We start from the raw sequence: 19,890 nt of genomic DNA, 5'->3' as shown, positions 1-19,890 counted from the left end.
TACACATCTATGCAAGCACACAAAAATATTACAAAGGATATAAATAGACCACAAAGACACACAGTACCCGTAATGAGCATAAAATATGACGAAATTAAGGTGACATCCTGCACGAGAAAACGGGTTGTGTAGATAGATTGAAGACTTAGAAATTGAAGGAGAATGGCAAATGTAACAAGACACAGATGACATTCGTTGGCGCAGAAGATAAAAGCAACACCTCACTTCTTCTATGTTCAAAATGGAAGTAAAACTGTTCTACCGTGACACACACACACACACCCACCCACCCACCCCACACACACACACCCCACACACACCCCACACCCACACACACCACACACACATACAAAAAAAAAAAGACGCACAGACAAGGAAATGAAAAAGCCAGAACAAGAAGGGGGCATCATTCAATAAAACTTCTCAAATTTGTGGTCGATAAAATTAAAAAAAAAATGCAATAGCTGATTAGAACATATAAAAATATATTCGTTGACATCATGATCTCAACAGAAACCTACTACACCAGATCATGATTTTAAGAGAAGTTGATCCAGAAATTGGATAATATTAATGACAAAATCATTATTCTAATATAATTACATATATAAAACACACTGAAAAATACTGCAACCTTCTTTATTCCAATAATAGCACTGGGTTCAAAAGAGCAGCAATAGTTAAACTCTTCTTGATGCCCACAGACAGGCTTCCCCCAAAGCATCGAATAACAACCAACAACTAAAACAACCTTAATCTCAATAAAATTCCAAAGTATTACAGCAATATTTCAACTAACAGGACCGGTCACATGTCGGAATCACACATAGCATACTCAGTAAATATCAGAATTCTTACAACCAGAAGAACAAAGCAATTAAAATAATACATTACATCAAACTGAAAAAGAGCAAATGCAAGAAGAAAATAAAAAAGGATAAACACACAAACATTAGGGTTCAAAACTACAATATTTTGTAGTGGTCGCTGGCAACCAATTTAAGAATTGGTTAGCAGATCATAACCACCCAAGGCATTTATCAGATTTCATCAATCCTCCACTCATTTTCTCTCACTATATCCCCTCTAGTAAAGTAAATCAATCCAAGACCACTCTTGCAAACGAGATATATTGAAAGAAAAAAAGAAGAGGTACAATGCACTCTCTCCTGTCCTGTTATTGCTCATCGTTTTAGTAAATACTCTTTCATATCAGGTAAATAAAAATGAGAATATACATCTATGCCAGCAGACAAAAATGTTACAAAGGACATAAATAGACCACAAAAATACACAATACCCGTAATAAGCATAAAATGTGGCAAAACTAAGGTGACATCCTACACAAAAAAAAGAATTGTGTAGATAGAAATGAAGACTTAGAAATTGAAGTACAATGACAAATGTAACAAAATGCAGATCGCATTCGTTGGCGCAGAAGATAAAAGCAACACCTCACTTCTGCTATGTTTAAAATGGAAGTAAAACATGTTCTACCGTGACACACACACACACACACATATACCCACACACCCCTCACCCCCACACACCCCATACGCGCGCGCACACACACACACATAGCCACACCCCCCCCCCCCCCACAAACCCCAGACGCGCACACACACACAAAAAAAAACATACACCACACGCACACAAAGCACACACGCACACACCACACCACACAAAAAAAAACATACACCACACGCACACACACACACACCACATACACACACACCCCACACCCACACACACACACACATACCCACACCCCTCCCCCCACACACACATCCCATACGCACACACACACCACACGCACACACACACACATAGACACACAAAAAAAAAACACACACCACAGGCACAGACACACACACCCCCCACACCCACACCCACACACACACATGCATTACTAGGAAACTGTTACCACTCAAATATGTATGCAACTGCCCATAAGTACCTGAAGACAGAAAAATTACAGAAACTTGGGCAGGTGAATGATTAGTTGTCAACCTGTTAAACAGTAACCCACTTGTAAGCACAAGCATGAGTCAAGCATCAGCTACATCATATATAACTGCTTAATTGTTCCTGAGAAAAATGACTATTCTCCCTCTTCCATGCGAGTACCCAAAAATCAAGTTGATGCTACAGAAACTACCATGTGATTCAATGGTGAAAATTATAGAGACCGCTATTAGCAGGAAGGAAATCAAAATGACTAAGCACACCAACGTCAGGGTTCAAAACTACAACATTTTATAGTAGTCGCTAGCAACCAGTTTAAGAATTGGTTAGCAAATCATAACCACCCAAGGCATTTATCATATTTCATCAATCCTCCACTCATTTTCTCTCACTATATCCCCTCTAGTAAAGTAAATCAATCCAAGACCACTCTTGCTAACGAGATATATTTAAAGAAAAAAAAGAAGAGGGACAATGCACTCTATCCTGTCCTGTTACTGCTCTCGTTTCAATAAATACACTTTCATATCAGGTAAACAAAAATGAGAATACACATCTATGCAAACACAAAAAAATATTACAAAGGACATAAATAGACCACAAAGACACACAATATCCATAATAAACATAAAATGTGGCAAAACTAAGGTGACATCCCGCACGAGAAAAAGGATTGTGTAGATAGAAATAAAGACTTAGAAATTGAAGTACAACGATAAATGTAATAAAATGCAGATCGTATTCGTTGGCGCAGAAGATAAAAGCAACACCTTACTTCTTCTTTGTTCAAAATGAAAGTAAAACATGTGCTACCGTGACACACACACAAACACACATATACCCCCACACCCCTCCCCCCACCACACACCCCACACGCACGCACACACACACACGGACATACCCACACACACCCCACACGCACACACACACACACACACAAAAAAACACACACCACACGCACACACACACACACACAAACAAAAACAGACACCACACATATATACACATACACACATAAACAAAAACACACACCACAAACACACACATACACACACAAAACAAACACACACACACACCGTGACACACACAGTCACCACACTCACACACCACACACCCACACCCACACCCATACACACATTACCACTCAAATATGGATGAAACTGCCCATAAGTACCTGAAGGCAGAAAAATAACAGAAACTTGGGCAGGTAAACGATTAGTTGTCAACCTGTTAAACAGTAAGCCACATGTAAGCACAAGCATGAGTCAAGCATCAGCTACATCACATATAACTGCTTAATTGTTTCTGAGCAAAATGACCATTCTCCCTCTTCCATGCGAGTACCAAAAATCACGTTGATGCTACAGAAACTACCATGTGATTCAAGGGTGAAAATTATAGAGACCGCTATTAGCAGAAAGAAAATCAAAATGACTAAGCACACTTACATATACCCAAACACCCCTGCCCCCCCCCCCCCCCACACACCCCACACGCGCGCAAACACACACGCACATACCCACACACACCCCACATGCATGCACACACACACACACATACACACACAAACAAAAACACACACCACACACCGTGACACACATAGTCACCACACACACACACACCACACACCCACACCCACACACACATTACCACTTACCTGAAGGCAGAAAAATAACAGAAACTTGGGCAGGTGAATGATTAGTTGTCAACATGTTAAACAGTAACCCACATGTAAGCTCAAGCATGAGTCAAGCATTAGCTACATCATATATAACTGCTTAATTGTTCCTGCGCAAAATGACCATTTTCCCTCTTCCATGCGAGTACCCAAAAATTAAGTTGATGCTACAGAAACTACTGTGTGATTCAAGGGTGAAAATTATAGAGACCGCTATTAGCAGGATGGAAATCAAAATGACTAAGCTCACTTACGTCAGGTTCAAAACTACAACATTTTATAGTAGTCGCTGGCAACCAATTCAAGAATTGGTTAGCAGATCATAACCACCCAAGGCATTTATCATATTTCATCAATCCTCCACTCATTTTCTCTCACTATATCCCCTCTAGTAAAGTAAATCAATCCAATACCACTCTTGCTAACGAGATATATTTAAACGAAAAAAAGAAGAGGGACAATGCACTTTATCCTGTTCTGTTATTGCTCTCGTTTTAATAAATACACTTTCATATCAGGTAAATAAAAATGAGAATACACATCTATGCAAACACCAAAAAATATTACAAAGGACATAAATAGACCACAAAGACACACAATGCCCGTAATGAACATAAAATGTGGCAAAACTAAGGTTACATCCTGCACCAGAAAAAGGGTTGTGTAGATAGAAATGAAGACTTAGAAATTGAAGTACAACGATAAATTTAACAAAATGCAGATCGTATCGTTGGCGCAGAAGATAAAAGCAACACCTCACTCCTTCGATGTTCAAAATGGAAGAAAAATATGTTCTACCGTGACACACAAACACACATATACCCACACACCCCTGCCCCCCCCCACACACCCCATACGCGCGCAAACACACACACGCACATACCCACACACACCCCACATGCACACAGACACACACACACACACAAAAACACACACCACACGCACACACACACACATACACACACAAAAAAAAACACACACCACACGCACACACACATATACACACACAAAAAAACACACACCACACGCACACACACACACACACCATGACACATAGTCACCACACACACACACACCACACACCCACACCCACACACACATTACCACTCAAATATGTATGAAACTACCCATTAGTACCTGAAGGCAGAAAAATAACATAAATTTGGGCAGGTGAATGATTAGTTGTCAACCTGATTACGCAAACACACACACGCACATACCCACACAAACACACAAAGAAAACACACACCACACGCACACACACACATACACACACAAAAAAACACACACCACGCACACACACATACACACACAAACAAAAACACACACCACACACACACACACATACACACACAAAAAAACACACCACATGCACACACACACACACACACCCCGTGACACACATAGTCACCACACACACACACCACACACCCACACACACCACACACCCACACACACATTACCACTTAAATATGTATGAAACTATCCATAAGTAACTGAAGGCAGAAAAATAACAGAAACTTGGGCAGGTGAATGTTTATTTGTCAATCTGTTAAACAGTAAGCCACATGTAAGCACAAGCATGAGTGAAGCGTCAGCTACATCATATCTAACTGCTTTATTGCCTGCGCAAAATGACCATTCTCCCTCTTCCATGCGAGTACCCAAAAATCAAGTTGAAGCTACATAAACTACCATGTGATTCAAGGGACAATGCACTTTATCCTATTCTGTTATTGCTCTCGTTTCAATAAATACACTTTCATATCAGGTAAATAAAAATAAGAATACACATCTATGCAAACACCAAAAAATGTTACAAAGGACATAAATAGACCACAAAGACACACAATGCCCGTAATGAACATAAAATATGGCAAAACTAAGGTGACATTCTGTACGAGAAAAAGGGTTGTGTAGATAGAAATGAAGACTTAGAAATTGAAGTATAACGACAAATTTAACAAAATGCAGATCGTATTCGTTGGCGCAAAAGATAAAAGCAACACATCACTCCTTCTATGTTCAAAATGGAAGTAAAATATGTTCTACCGTGACACACAAACGCACATATACCCACACACCCCTGCCCCACCCCCCACACACACACCCCACCCGCGCGCAAACACATACACGCACATACCCACACACACACACACACACACAAAAACACACACCACACGCACACACATACACACACAAAAAAAAACACACACCATACACACACAAAACAACACACACACCACACACACACACATACACACATACACACACAAACAAAAACACACACTACACACACACACACAAACACACACCACACACACACACACACCATGACACACATAGTCACCACACACACACACCACATGCACACACAGACGCACATACCCACACACACCCCACATGCACACACACACACACACACAAGAAACACACACCACACACACACACACACATCGTGACACACATAGTCACCACACACACACACCTCACACCCACACCCACACACACATTACCACTCAAATATATATGAAACTACCCATAAGTACCTGAAGGTAGAAAAATAGCAGAAACTTGGGCAGGTGAATGATTAGTTGTCAACCTCTTAAACAATAAGTCACATGTATGCACAAGTATGAGTCAAGCATCAGCTAATCATATATAACTGCTTAATTGTTCCTGCGCAAAATGACCATTCTCCCTCTTCCATGCGAGTACCCAAAAATCAAGTTGATGCTACATAAACTACCATTTGATTCTATGGTGAAAATTATAGAGACCGCTATTAGCAGGAAGAAAATTAAAATGACTAAGCACACTTACGTCAGGGTTCAAAACTACGATATTTTATAGTAGTCGCTGGCAACCAATTTAAGAATTGGTTAGCAGATCATAACCACCCAAGGCATTTATCATATTTCATCAATCCTCCACTCATTTTCTCTCACTATATCCCCTCTAGTAAAGTAAATCAATCCAAGACCACTCTTGCTAACGAGATATATTTAAAGGAAAAAACGAAAAGGGACAATGCAGTTTATCCTGTTCTGTTATTGCTCTCGTTTCAATAAATACACTTTCATATTAGGTAAATAAAAATAAGAATACACATCTATACAAACACCAAAAAATGTTACAAAGGACATAAATAGACCACAAAGACACACAATGCCCGTAATGAACATAAAATATGGTAAAACTAAGGTGACATCCTGTACGAGAAAAAGGGTTGTGTAGATAGAAATGAAGACTTAGAAATTGAAGTATAACGACAAATTTAACAAAATTCAGATCGTATTCGTTGGCGCAGAAGATAAAAGCAACACATCACTCCTTCTATGTTCAAAATGGAAGTAAAATATGTTCTACCGTGACACACAAACACACATATATCCACACACCCCTGCCCCACCCCCCACACACACACCCCACACGCGCGCAAACACACACACGCACATACCCACACACACACACACACACAAAAACACACACCACACGCACACACATACACACACACAAAAAAAAACACACACCACACACACACATACACATACACACACAAAACAACACGCACACCACACACACACACATACACACACAAACAAAAACACACACTACACACACACACAAAAACACACACCACACACACACACACACACTGACACACATAGTCACCACACACACATACCACATGCACACACAGACGCACATACCCACACACACCCCACATGCACACACACACAAACACACACAAGAAACACACACACATCGTGACACACATAGTCACCACACACACACACACCTCACACCCACACCCACACACACATTACCACTCAAATATATATGAAATTACCCATAAGTACCTGAAGGCAGAAAAATAGCAGAAACTTGGGCAGGTGAATGATTAGTTGTCAACCTGATTACGCAAACACACACACGCACATACCCACACAAACACACAAAGAAAACACACACCACACGCACACACACACATACACACAAAAAAACACACACCACGCACACACACATACACACACAAACAAAAACACACACCACACACACACACACATACACACACAAAAAAAACACACCACATGCACACACACACACACACACACACACACACACACACACCCCGTGACACACATAGTCACCACACACACACACCACACATCCACACACACATTACCACTTAAATATGTATTAAACTATCCATAAGTACCTGAAGGCAAAAAAATAACAGAAACTTGGGCAGGTGAATGTTTAGTTGTCAATCTGTTAAACAGTAAGCCACATGTAAGCACAAGAATGAGTCAAGCATCAGCTACATCATATCTAACTGCTTTATTGTTCCTGCGCAAAATGATCATTCTCCCTCTTCCATGCGAGTAACCAAAAATCAAGTTGAAGCTACATAAACTACCATGTGATTCAAGGGACAATGCACTTTATCCTATTCTGTTATTGCTCTCGTTTCAATAAATACACTTTCATATCAGGTAAATAAAAATAAGAATACACATCTATGCAAACACCAAAAAATGTTACAAAGGACATAAATAGACCACAAAGACACACAATGCCCGTAATGAACATAAAATATGGCAAAACTAAGGTGACATTCTGTACGAGAAAAAGGGTTGTGTAGATAGAAATGAAGACATAGAAATTGAAGTATAACGACAAATTTAACAAAATGCAGATCGTATTCGTTGGCGCAAAAGATAAAAGCAACACATCACTCCTTCTATGTTCAAAATGGAAGTAAAATATATTCTACCGTGACACACAAACACACATATACCCACACACCCCTGCCCCACCCCCCACACACACACCCCACACGCGCGCAAACACACACACGCACATACCCACACACACACACAAAAACACACACCACACGCACACACATACACACACAAAAAAAAACACACACCACACACACACATACACATACACACACAAAACAACACACACACCACACACACACACATACACACACAAACAAAAACACACACTACACACACACACACATGAAAACACACCACACACACACACACACACACACACCATGACACACATAGTCACCACACACACATACCACATGCACACACAGACGCACATACCCACACACACCCCACATGCACACACACACACACACACAAGAAACACACACCACACACACACACACATCGTGACACACATAGTCACCACACACACACACACCTCACACCCACACCCACACACACATTACCACTCAAATATATATGAAACTACCCATAAGTACCTGAAGGCAGAAAAATAGCAGAAATTTGGGCAGGTGAATGATTAGTTGTCAACCTGTTAAACAGTAAGTCACATGTAAGCACGAGTCAAGCATCAGCTAATCATATATAACTGCTTAATTGTTCCTGCGCAAAATGACCATTCTCCCTCTTCCATGCGAGTAACCAAAAATCAAGTTGATGCTACATAAACTACCATTTGATTCAATGGTGAAAATTATAGAGACCGCTATTAGCAGGAAGGAAATTAAAATGACTAAGCACACTTACGTCAGGGTTCAAAACTACAACATTTTATAGTAGTCGCTGGCAACCAATTCAAGAATTGGTTAGCAGATCATAACCACCCAAGGCATTTATCATATTTCATCAATCCTCCACTCATTTTCTCTCACTATATCCCCTCTAGTAAAGTAAATCAATCCAAGGCCACTCTTGCTAACGAGATATATTTAAAGGAAAAAACGAAAAGGGACAATGCAGTTTATCCTGTTCTGTTATTGCTCTCGTTTCAGTAAATACACTTTCATATTAGGTAAATAAAAATAAGAATACACATCTATACAAACACCAAAAAATGTTACAAAGTACATAAATAGACCACAAAGACACACAATGCCCGTAATGAACATAAAATATGGCAAAACTAAGTTGACATCCTGTACGAGAAAAAGGGTTGTGTAGATAGAAATGAAGACTTAGAAATTGAAGTATAACGACAAATTTAACAAAAGGCAGATCGTATTCGTTGGCGCAGAAGATAAAAGCAACACTTCACTCCTTCTATATTCAAAATGGAAGTAAAATATGTTCTACCGTGACACACAAACACACATATACCCACACACCCCTGCCCCACCCCCCACACACACACCCCACACGCGCGCAAACACACACACGCACATACCCACACACACACACACACAAAAACACACACCACACGCACACACATACACACACAAAAAAAAAACACACACCACACACACACATACACATACACACACAAGACAACACACACACCACACACACACACATACACACACAAACAAAAACACACACTACACACACACACACAAAAACACACACCACACACACACACACACCATGACACATATAGTCACCACACACACATACCACATGCACACACAGACGCACATACCCACACACACCCCACATGCACACACACACACAAGAAACACACACCACACACACACACACACATCGTGACACACATAGTCACCACACACACACACACCTCACACCCACACCCACACACACATTACCACTCAAATATATATGAAATTACCCATAAGTACCTGAAGGCAGAAAAATAGCAGAAACTTGGGCAAGTGAATGATTAGTTGTCAACCTGTTAAACAGTAAGTCACATGTAAGCACAAGTATGAGTCAAGCATCAGCTAATCATATATAACTGCTTAATTGTTCCTGCGCAAAATGACCATTCTCCCTCTTCCATGCGAGTAACCAAAAATCAAGTTGATGCTACATAAACTACCATTTGATTCAATGGTGAAAATTATAGAGACCGCTATTAGCAGGAAGGAAATTAAAATGACTAAGCACACTTACGTCAGGGTTCAAAACTACAACATTTTATAGTAGTCGCTGGCAACCAATTCAAGAATTGGTTAGCAGATCATAACCACCCAAGGCATTTATCATATTTCATCAATCCTCCACTCATTTTCTCTCACTCTATCCCCTCTAGTAAAGTAAATCAATCCAAGACCACTCTTGCTAACGAGATATATTTAAAGGAAAAAACGAAAAGGGACAATGCAGTTTATCCTGTTCTGTTATTCCTCTCGATTCAATAAATACACTTTCATATTTGGTAAATAAAATAAGAATACACATCTATACAAACACCAAAAAATGTTACAAAGGACATAAATAGACCACAAAGACACACAATGCCCGTAATGAACATAAAATATGGCAAAACTAAGGTGACATCCTGAACGAGAAAAAGGGTTGTGTAGATAGAAATGAAGACTTAGAAATTGAAGTATAACGACAAATTTAACAAAATGCAGATCGTATTCGTTGGCGCAGAAGATAAAAGCAACACATCACTCCTTCTATGTTCAAAATGGAAGTAAAATATGTTCTACCGTGACACACAAACACACATATACCCACACACCCCTGCCCCACCCCCCACACACACACCCCACATGTGCGCAAACACACACACGCACATACCCACACACACACACACACAAACACACACCACACGCACACACATACACACACAAAAAAAAAACACACACCACACACACACATACACATACACACACAAAACAACACACATACCACACACAAACACATACACACACAAACAAAAACACACACTACACACACACACACAAAAACACACACCACACACACACACACACACTGACACACATAGTCACCACACACACACACCACATGCACACACAGACGCACATACCCACACACACCCCACATGCACACACACACACAAGAAACACACACCACACACACACACACACATCGTGACACACATAGTCACCACACACACACACACCTCACACCCACACCCACACACACATTACCACTCAAATATATATGAAATTACCCATAAGTACCTGAAGGCAGAAAAATAGCAGAAACTTGGGCAGGTGAATGATTAGTTGTCAACCTGTTAAACAGTAAGTCACATGTAAGCACAAGTATGAGTCAAGCATCAGCTAATCATATATAACTGCTTAATTGTTCTTGCGCAAAATGACCATTCTCCCTCTTCCATGCGAGTACCCAAAAATCAAGTTGATGCTACATAAACTACCATTTGATTCAATGGTGAAAATTATAGAGACCGCTATTAGCAGGAAGGAAATTAAAATGACTAAGCACACTTACGTCAGGGTTCAAAACTACAACATTTTATAGTAGTCGCTGGCAACCAATTCAAGAATTGGTTAGCAGATCATAACCACCCAAGGCATTTATCATATTTCATCAATCCTCCACTCATTTTCTCTCACTGTATCCCCTCTAGTAAAGTAAATCAATCCAAGACCACTCTTGCTAACGAGATATATTTAAAGGAAAAAACGAAAAGGGACAATGCAGTTTATCCTGTTCTGTTATTCCTCTCGATTCAATAAATACACTTTCATATTTGGTAAATAAAATAAGAATACACATCTATACAAACACCAAAAAATGTTACAAAGGACATAAATAGACCACAAAGACACACAATGCCCGTAATGAACATAAAATATGGCAAAACTAAGGTGACATCCTGAACAAGAAAAAGGGTTGTGTAGATAGAAATGAAGACTTAGAAATTGAAGTATAACGACAAATTTAACAAAATGCAGATCGTATTCGTTGGCGCAGAAGATAAAAGCAACACATCACTCCTTCTATGTTCAAAATGGAAGTAAAATATGTTCTACCGTGACACACAAACACACATATACCCACACACCCCTGCCCCACCCCCCACACACACACCCCACACGTGCGCAAACACACACACGCACATACCCACACACACACACACAAAAACACACACCACACGCACACACATACACACACAAAAAAAAAACACACACCACACACACACATACACATACACACACAAAACAACACACACACCACACACACACACATACACACACAAACAAAAACACACACTACACACACACACACAAAAACACACACCACACACACACACACACTGACACACATAGTCACCACACACACACACCACATGCACACACAGACGCACATACCCACACACACCCCACATGCACACACACACACAAGAAACACACACCACGCACACACACACACATCGTGACACACATAGTCACCACACACACACACACCTCACACCCACACCCACACGCACATCACCACTCAAATATATATGAAATTACCCATAAGTACCTGAAGGCAGAAAAATAGCAGAAACTTGGGCAGGTGAATGATTAGTTGTCAACCTGTTAAACAGTAAGTCACATGTAAGCACAAGTATGAGTCAAGCATCAGCTAATCATATATAACTGCTTAATTGTTCCTGCGCAAAATGACCATTCTCCCTCTTCCATGCGAGTACCCAAAAATCAAGTTGATGCTACATAAACTACCATTTGATTCAATGGTGAAAATTATAGAGACCGCTATTAGCAGGAAGGAAATTAAAATGACTAAGCACACTTACGTCAGGGTTCAAAACTACAACATTTTATAGTAGTCGCTGGCAACCAATTCAAGAATTGGTTAGCAGATCATAACCACCCAAGACATTTATCATATTTCATCAATCCTCCACTGATTTTCTCTCACTATATCCCCTCTAGTAAAGTAAATCAATCCATGACCACTCTTGCTAACGAGATATATTTAAAGGAAAAAACGAAAAGGGACAATGCAGTTTATCCTGTTCTGTTATTGCTCTCGATTCAATAAATATACTTTCATATTAGGTAAATAAAATGCAGATCGTATTCGTTGGCGCAGAAGATAAAACCAACACATCACTCCTTTTATGTTCAAAATGGAAGTAAAATATGTTCTACCGTGACACACAAACACACATATACCCACACACCCCTGCCCCACCCCCCACACACACACCCCACACGCGCGCAAACACACACACGCACATACCCACACACATACACACACAAAAACACACACCACACGCACACACATACACACACAAAAAAAAAACACACACCACACACACACATACACACACAAAACAACACACACACACATACACACACAAACAAAAACACACACTACACACACACACAAAAACACACACCACACACACACACACACCATGACACACATAGTCACCACACACACACACCACATGCACACACAGACGCACATACCCACACACACCCCACATGCACACAAACACACACACACACACAAAAACACACACCACACGCACACACACGCACACACACACAAAAAACACACACACCACACGCACACACACACATATACAAACACAAAAAAACACACACCACACGCACACACACACACACACCATGACACATAGTCACCACACACACGCACACCACACACCCACACCCACACACACATTACCACTCAAATATGTATGAAACTACCCATTAGTATCTGAAGGCAGAAAAATAACATAAATTTGGGCAGGTGAATGATTAGTTGTCAACCTGATTACGCAAACACACACACGCACATACCCACACAAACACACAAAGAAAACACACACCACACGCACACACACACATACACACACAAAAAAACACACACCACGCACACACACATACACACACAAACAAAAACACACACCACACACACACACACATACACACACAAAAAAACACACCACATGCACACACACACACACACACACACCCCGTGACACACATAGTCACCACACACACACACCACACACCCACACACACATTACCACTTGAATATGTGTGAAACTACACATAAGTACCTGAAGGCAGAAAAATAACAGAAACTTGGGCAGGTGAATGTTTAGTTGTCAATCTGTTAAACAGTAAGCCACATGTAAGCACAAACATGAGTTAAACATCAGCTACATCATATCTAACTGCTTAATTGTTCCTGCGCAAAATGACCATTCTCCCTCTTCCATGCGAGTACCCAAAAATCAAGTTGAAGCTACATAAACTACCATGTGATTCGAGGGACAATGCACTTATCCTATTCTGTTATTGCTCTCGTTTCAATAAATACACTTTCATATCAGGTAAATAAAAATAAGAATACACATCTATTCAAACACCAAAAAATGTTACAAAGGACATAAATAGACCACAAAGACACACAATGCCCGTAATGAACATAAAATATGGCAAAACTAAGGTGATATCCTGTACGAGAAAAAAGGTTGTGTAGATAGAAATGAAGATTTAGAAATTGAAGTATAACGACAAATTTAACAAAATGCAGATCGTATTCGTTGGCGCAGAAGATAAAAGCAACACATCACTCTTTCTATGTTCAAAATGGAAGTAAAATATGTTCTACCGTGACAAACAAACACACATATACCCACACACCCCTGCCCCACCCTCCACACACACACCCCACACGCACGCAAACACACACACGCACATACCCACACACACACCCCACATGCACACACACACACACACACAAAAACACACACCACACGCACACACATACACACACAAAACAACACACACACCACACACACACATACACACACAAACAAAAACACACACCACACACACACACACACACAAGAACACACACCACACGCACACACACACACACACAAGAACACACACCACACGCACACACACACACACACACCATGACACCCATAGTCACCACACACACACACGCACATACCCAGACACACCCCACATGCACACACACACACACACACATACACACACAAACAAAAACATACACCACACACACACACATACACACACCACACACACACACATACACACAAACAAAAACATACACCACACACACACACATACACACACCACACACACACACATACACACACAAACAAAAACATACACCACACACACACACATATACACACAAATAAAAACACACACCACACACATCACACAAAAAAACACACACCACATGCACACACACACACACACATAGTCACCACACACACACACACACCTCACACCCACACACACATTACCACTCAAATATATATGAAACTACCCATAAGTACATGAAGGCAGAAAAATAGCATAAACTTGGGCAGGTGAATCATTAGTTGTGTAACCTGTTAAACAGTAAGCCACATGTAAGCACAAGCATGAGTCAAGCATCAGCTACATCATATATAACTGCTTAATTGTTCCCGTGCAAAATGACCATTCTCCCTCTTCCATGCGAGTACACAAAAATCAAGTTGATGCTACAGAAACTACCTTGTGATTCAAGGGTGAAAATTATAGAGACCGCTATTAGCAGGAAGGAAATCAAAATGACTAAGCACACTTACGTTAGGGTTCAAAACTACAACATTTTATAGTAGTCGCTGGCAACCAATTCAAGAATTGGTTAACATATCATAACCTACCCAAGGCATTTATCATATTTCATCAATCCTCCACTCATTTTCTCTCACACTATCCCCTATAGTAAAGTAAATCAATCCAAGACCACTCTTGCTAACGAGATATATTTAAAGGAAAAAAGGAAGAGGGACAATGCACTTTATCCTATTCTGTTATTGCTCTCGTTTCAATAAATACACTTTCATATCAGGTAAATAAAAATAAGAATACACATCTATACAAACACCAAAAAATGTTACAAAGGACATAAATAGACCACAAAGACACACAATGCCCGTAATGAACATAAAATATGTCAAAACTAAGGTGACATCCTGAACGAGAAAAAGGGTTGTGTAGATAGAAATGAAGACTTATAAATTGAAGTATAACGACAAATTTAACAAAATGCAGATCGTTTTCGTTGGTGCAGAAGATAAAAGCAACACATCACTCCTTCTATGTTCAAAATGGAAGTAAAATATGTTCTACCGTGACACACAAACACACATATACCCACACACCTCTGCCCCACCCCCCACACACACACCCCACACGCGCGCAAACACACACACGCACATACCCACACACACACACACACAAAAACACACACCACACGCACACACATACACACACAAAAAAAGAACACACACCACACACACACATACACATACACACACAAAACAACACACACACAAACAAAAACACACACTACACACACACACACACACAAAAACACACACCACACGCACACACACACACACACCATGACACACATAGTCACCACACACACACACCACATGCACACACAGACGCACATACCCACATGCACACACACACACACACCACACACACACACACACATCGTGACACACATAGTCACCACACACACACACACCTCACACCCACACACACATTACCACTCAAATATATATGAAACTACCCATAAGTACCTGAAGGCAGAAAAATAGCAGAAACTTGGGCAGGTGAATGATTAGTTGTCAACCTGTTAAACAGTAAGTCACATGTAAGCACAAGTATGAGTCAAGCATCAGCTAATCATATATAACTGCTTAATTGTTCCTGCGCAAAATGACCATTCTCCCTCTTCCATGCGAGTACCCAAAAATCAAGTTGATGCTACATAAACTACCATTGGATTCAATGTTGAAAATTATAGAGACCGCTATTAGCAGGAAGGAAATTAAAATGACTAAGCACACTTACGACAGGGTTCAAAACTACAACATTTTATAGTAGTCGCTGGCAACCAATTCAAGAATTGGTTAGCAGATCATAACCACCCAAGGCATTTATCATATTTCATCAATCCTCCACTCATTTTCTCTCACTATATCCCCTCTAGTAAAGTAAATCAATCCAAGACCACTCTTGCTAACGAGATATATTTAAAGGAAAAAACGAAAAGGGACAATGCAGTTTATCCTGTTCTGTTATTGCTCTCGTTTCAATAAATACACTTTCATATCATGTAAATAAAAATGAGAATACACATCTATGCAAACACCAAAAAATATTATAAAGGACATAAATAGACCACAAAGACACACAATGTCCGTAATGAACATAAAATGTGGCAAAACTAAGGTTACATCCTGCACCAGAAAAAGGGTTGTGTAGATAGAAATTAAGACTTAGAAATTGAAGTACAACGATAAATTTAACAAAATGCAGATCGTATCGTTGGCGCAGAAGATAAAAGCAACACCTCACTCCTTCGATGTTCAAAATGGAAGTAAAATATGTTCTACCGTGACACACAAACACACATATACGCACACACCCCTGCCCCCCCCCCCCACACACCCCATATGCGCGCAAACACACACACCCCACATGCACACACACACACACACACACACAAAAACACACACCACACACACACACATACACACACAAACAAAAACACACACCACACGCACACACACAAAAAAACACACACCACACGCACACACACACACACACAGTGACACACATAGTCACCACACACACACACCACACACCCACACCCACAAACACATTACCACTCAAATATGTATGTACTACCCATAAGTACCTGAAGGCAGAAAAATAACAGAAGCTTGGGCAGGTGAATGATTAGTTGTGTAACCTGTTAAACAGTAAGCCACATGTAAGCACAAGCATGAGTCAAGCATCAGCTACATCATATATAACTGCTTAATAGTTCCCACACAAAATGACCATTCTCCCTCTTCCATGCGAGACCCAAAAATCAAGTTGATGCTACATAAACTACCTTGTGATTCAAGGGTGAAAATTATAGAGACCGCTATTAGCAGGAAGGAAATCAAAATGACTAAGCACACTTACGTCAGGGTTCAAAACTACAACATTTTATAGTAGTCGCTGGCAACCAATTCAAGAATTGGTTAACATATCATAACCTACCCAAGGCATTTATCATATATCATCAATCCTCCACTCATTTTCTCTCACTATATCCCCTGTAGTAAAGTAAATCAATCCAAGACCACTCTTGCTAACGAGATATATTTAAAGGAAAAAAGGAAGAGGGACAATGCACTTTATCCTATTCTGTTATTGCTCTCGTTTCAATAAATACACTTTCATATCAGGTAAATAAAAATAAGAATACACATCTATGCAAACACAAAAAATGTTATAAATGACATAAATAGACCACAAAGACACACAATGCCCGTAATGAACATAAAATATGGCAAAACTAAGGTGACATCCTGCACTTGAAAAAGGGTTGTGTAGATAGAAATGAAGACTTAGAAATTGAAGTATAACAACAAATTTAACAAAATGCAGATCGTATTCGTTGGCGCAGAAGATAAAAGCAACACATCACTCCTTCTATGTTCAAAATGGAAGTAAAATATGTTCTACCGTGACACACAAACACACATATACCCACACACCCCTGCCCCCCCCCACACACACCCGACACGCGCAAACACACACACGCACATACCCACACACACCCCACATGCACACACACACACACAAAAAAAAAACACACACCACATACACACACAAACAAAAACACACACCACACACACACACATACACACACCACATGCACACACACACACACACCGTGACACACATAGTCACCATACACACACACCACACACCCACACCCACACACACATTACCACTCAAATATGTATGAAACTACCCATAAGTATCTGAAGGCAGAAAAATAACATAAACTTGGGCAGGTGAATGATTAGTTGTGTAACTTGTTAAACAGTAAGCCACATGTAAGCACAAGCATGAGTCAAGCATCAGCTACATCATATATAACTGCTTAATTGTTCCTACGCAAAATGACCATTCTCCCTCTTCCATGTGAGTACCCAAAAATCAAGTTGATGCTACAGAAACTACCATGTGATTCAAGGGTGAAAATTATAGAGTCCGCTATTAGCAGGAAGGAAACCAAAATTACTAAGCACACTTACGTCAGGGTTCAAAACTACAACATTTTATAGTAATCGCTGGCAACCAATTCAAGAATTGGTTATCAGATCATAACCACCCAAGGCATTTATCATATTTAATCAATCCTCCACTCATTTTCTCTAACTATATCCCCTCTAGTAAAGTAAATCAATCCAAGACCACTCTTGCTAACAAGATATATTTAAACAAAAAAAAGAAGAGGGGCAATGCACTCTATCCTATCCTGTTATTGCTCTCGTTTCAATAAATACACTTTCATATCAGGTAAACAAAAATGATAATACACATCTATGCAAACACCAAAAAATATTACATAGGACATAAATAGACCACAAAGACACACGATGCCCGTAATGAACATAAAATGTGGCAAAACTAAGGTGACATCCTG

Source organism: Sesamum indicum, linkage group LG8 (genome assembly GCF_026168435.1).
Source record: "Sesamum indicum cultivar Baizhima isolate 11 linkage group LG8, ASM2616843v1, whole genome shotgun sequence".
Classification (NCBI taxonomy): Eukaryota; Viridiplantae; Streptophyta; class Magnoliopsida; order Lamiales; family Pedaliaceae; genus Sesamum; species Sesamum indicum.
The sequence above is the reverse complement of the archived record's forward strand: the minus strand, read 5'-3'. Positions refer to the sequence as shown.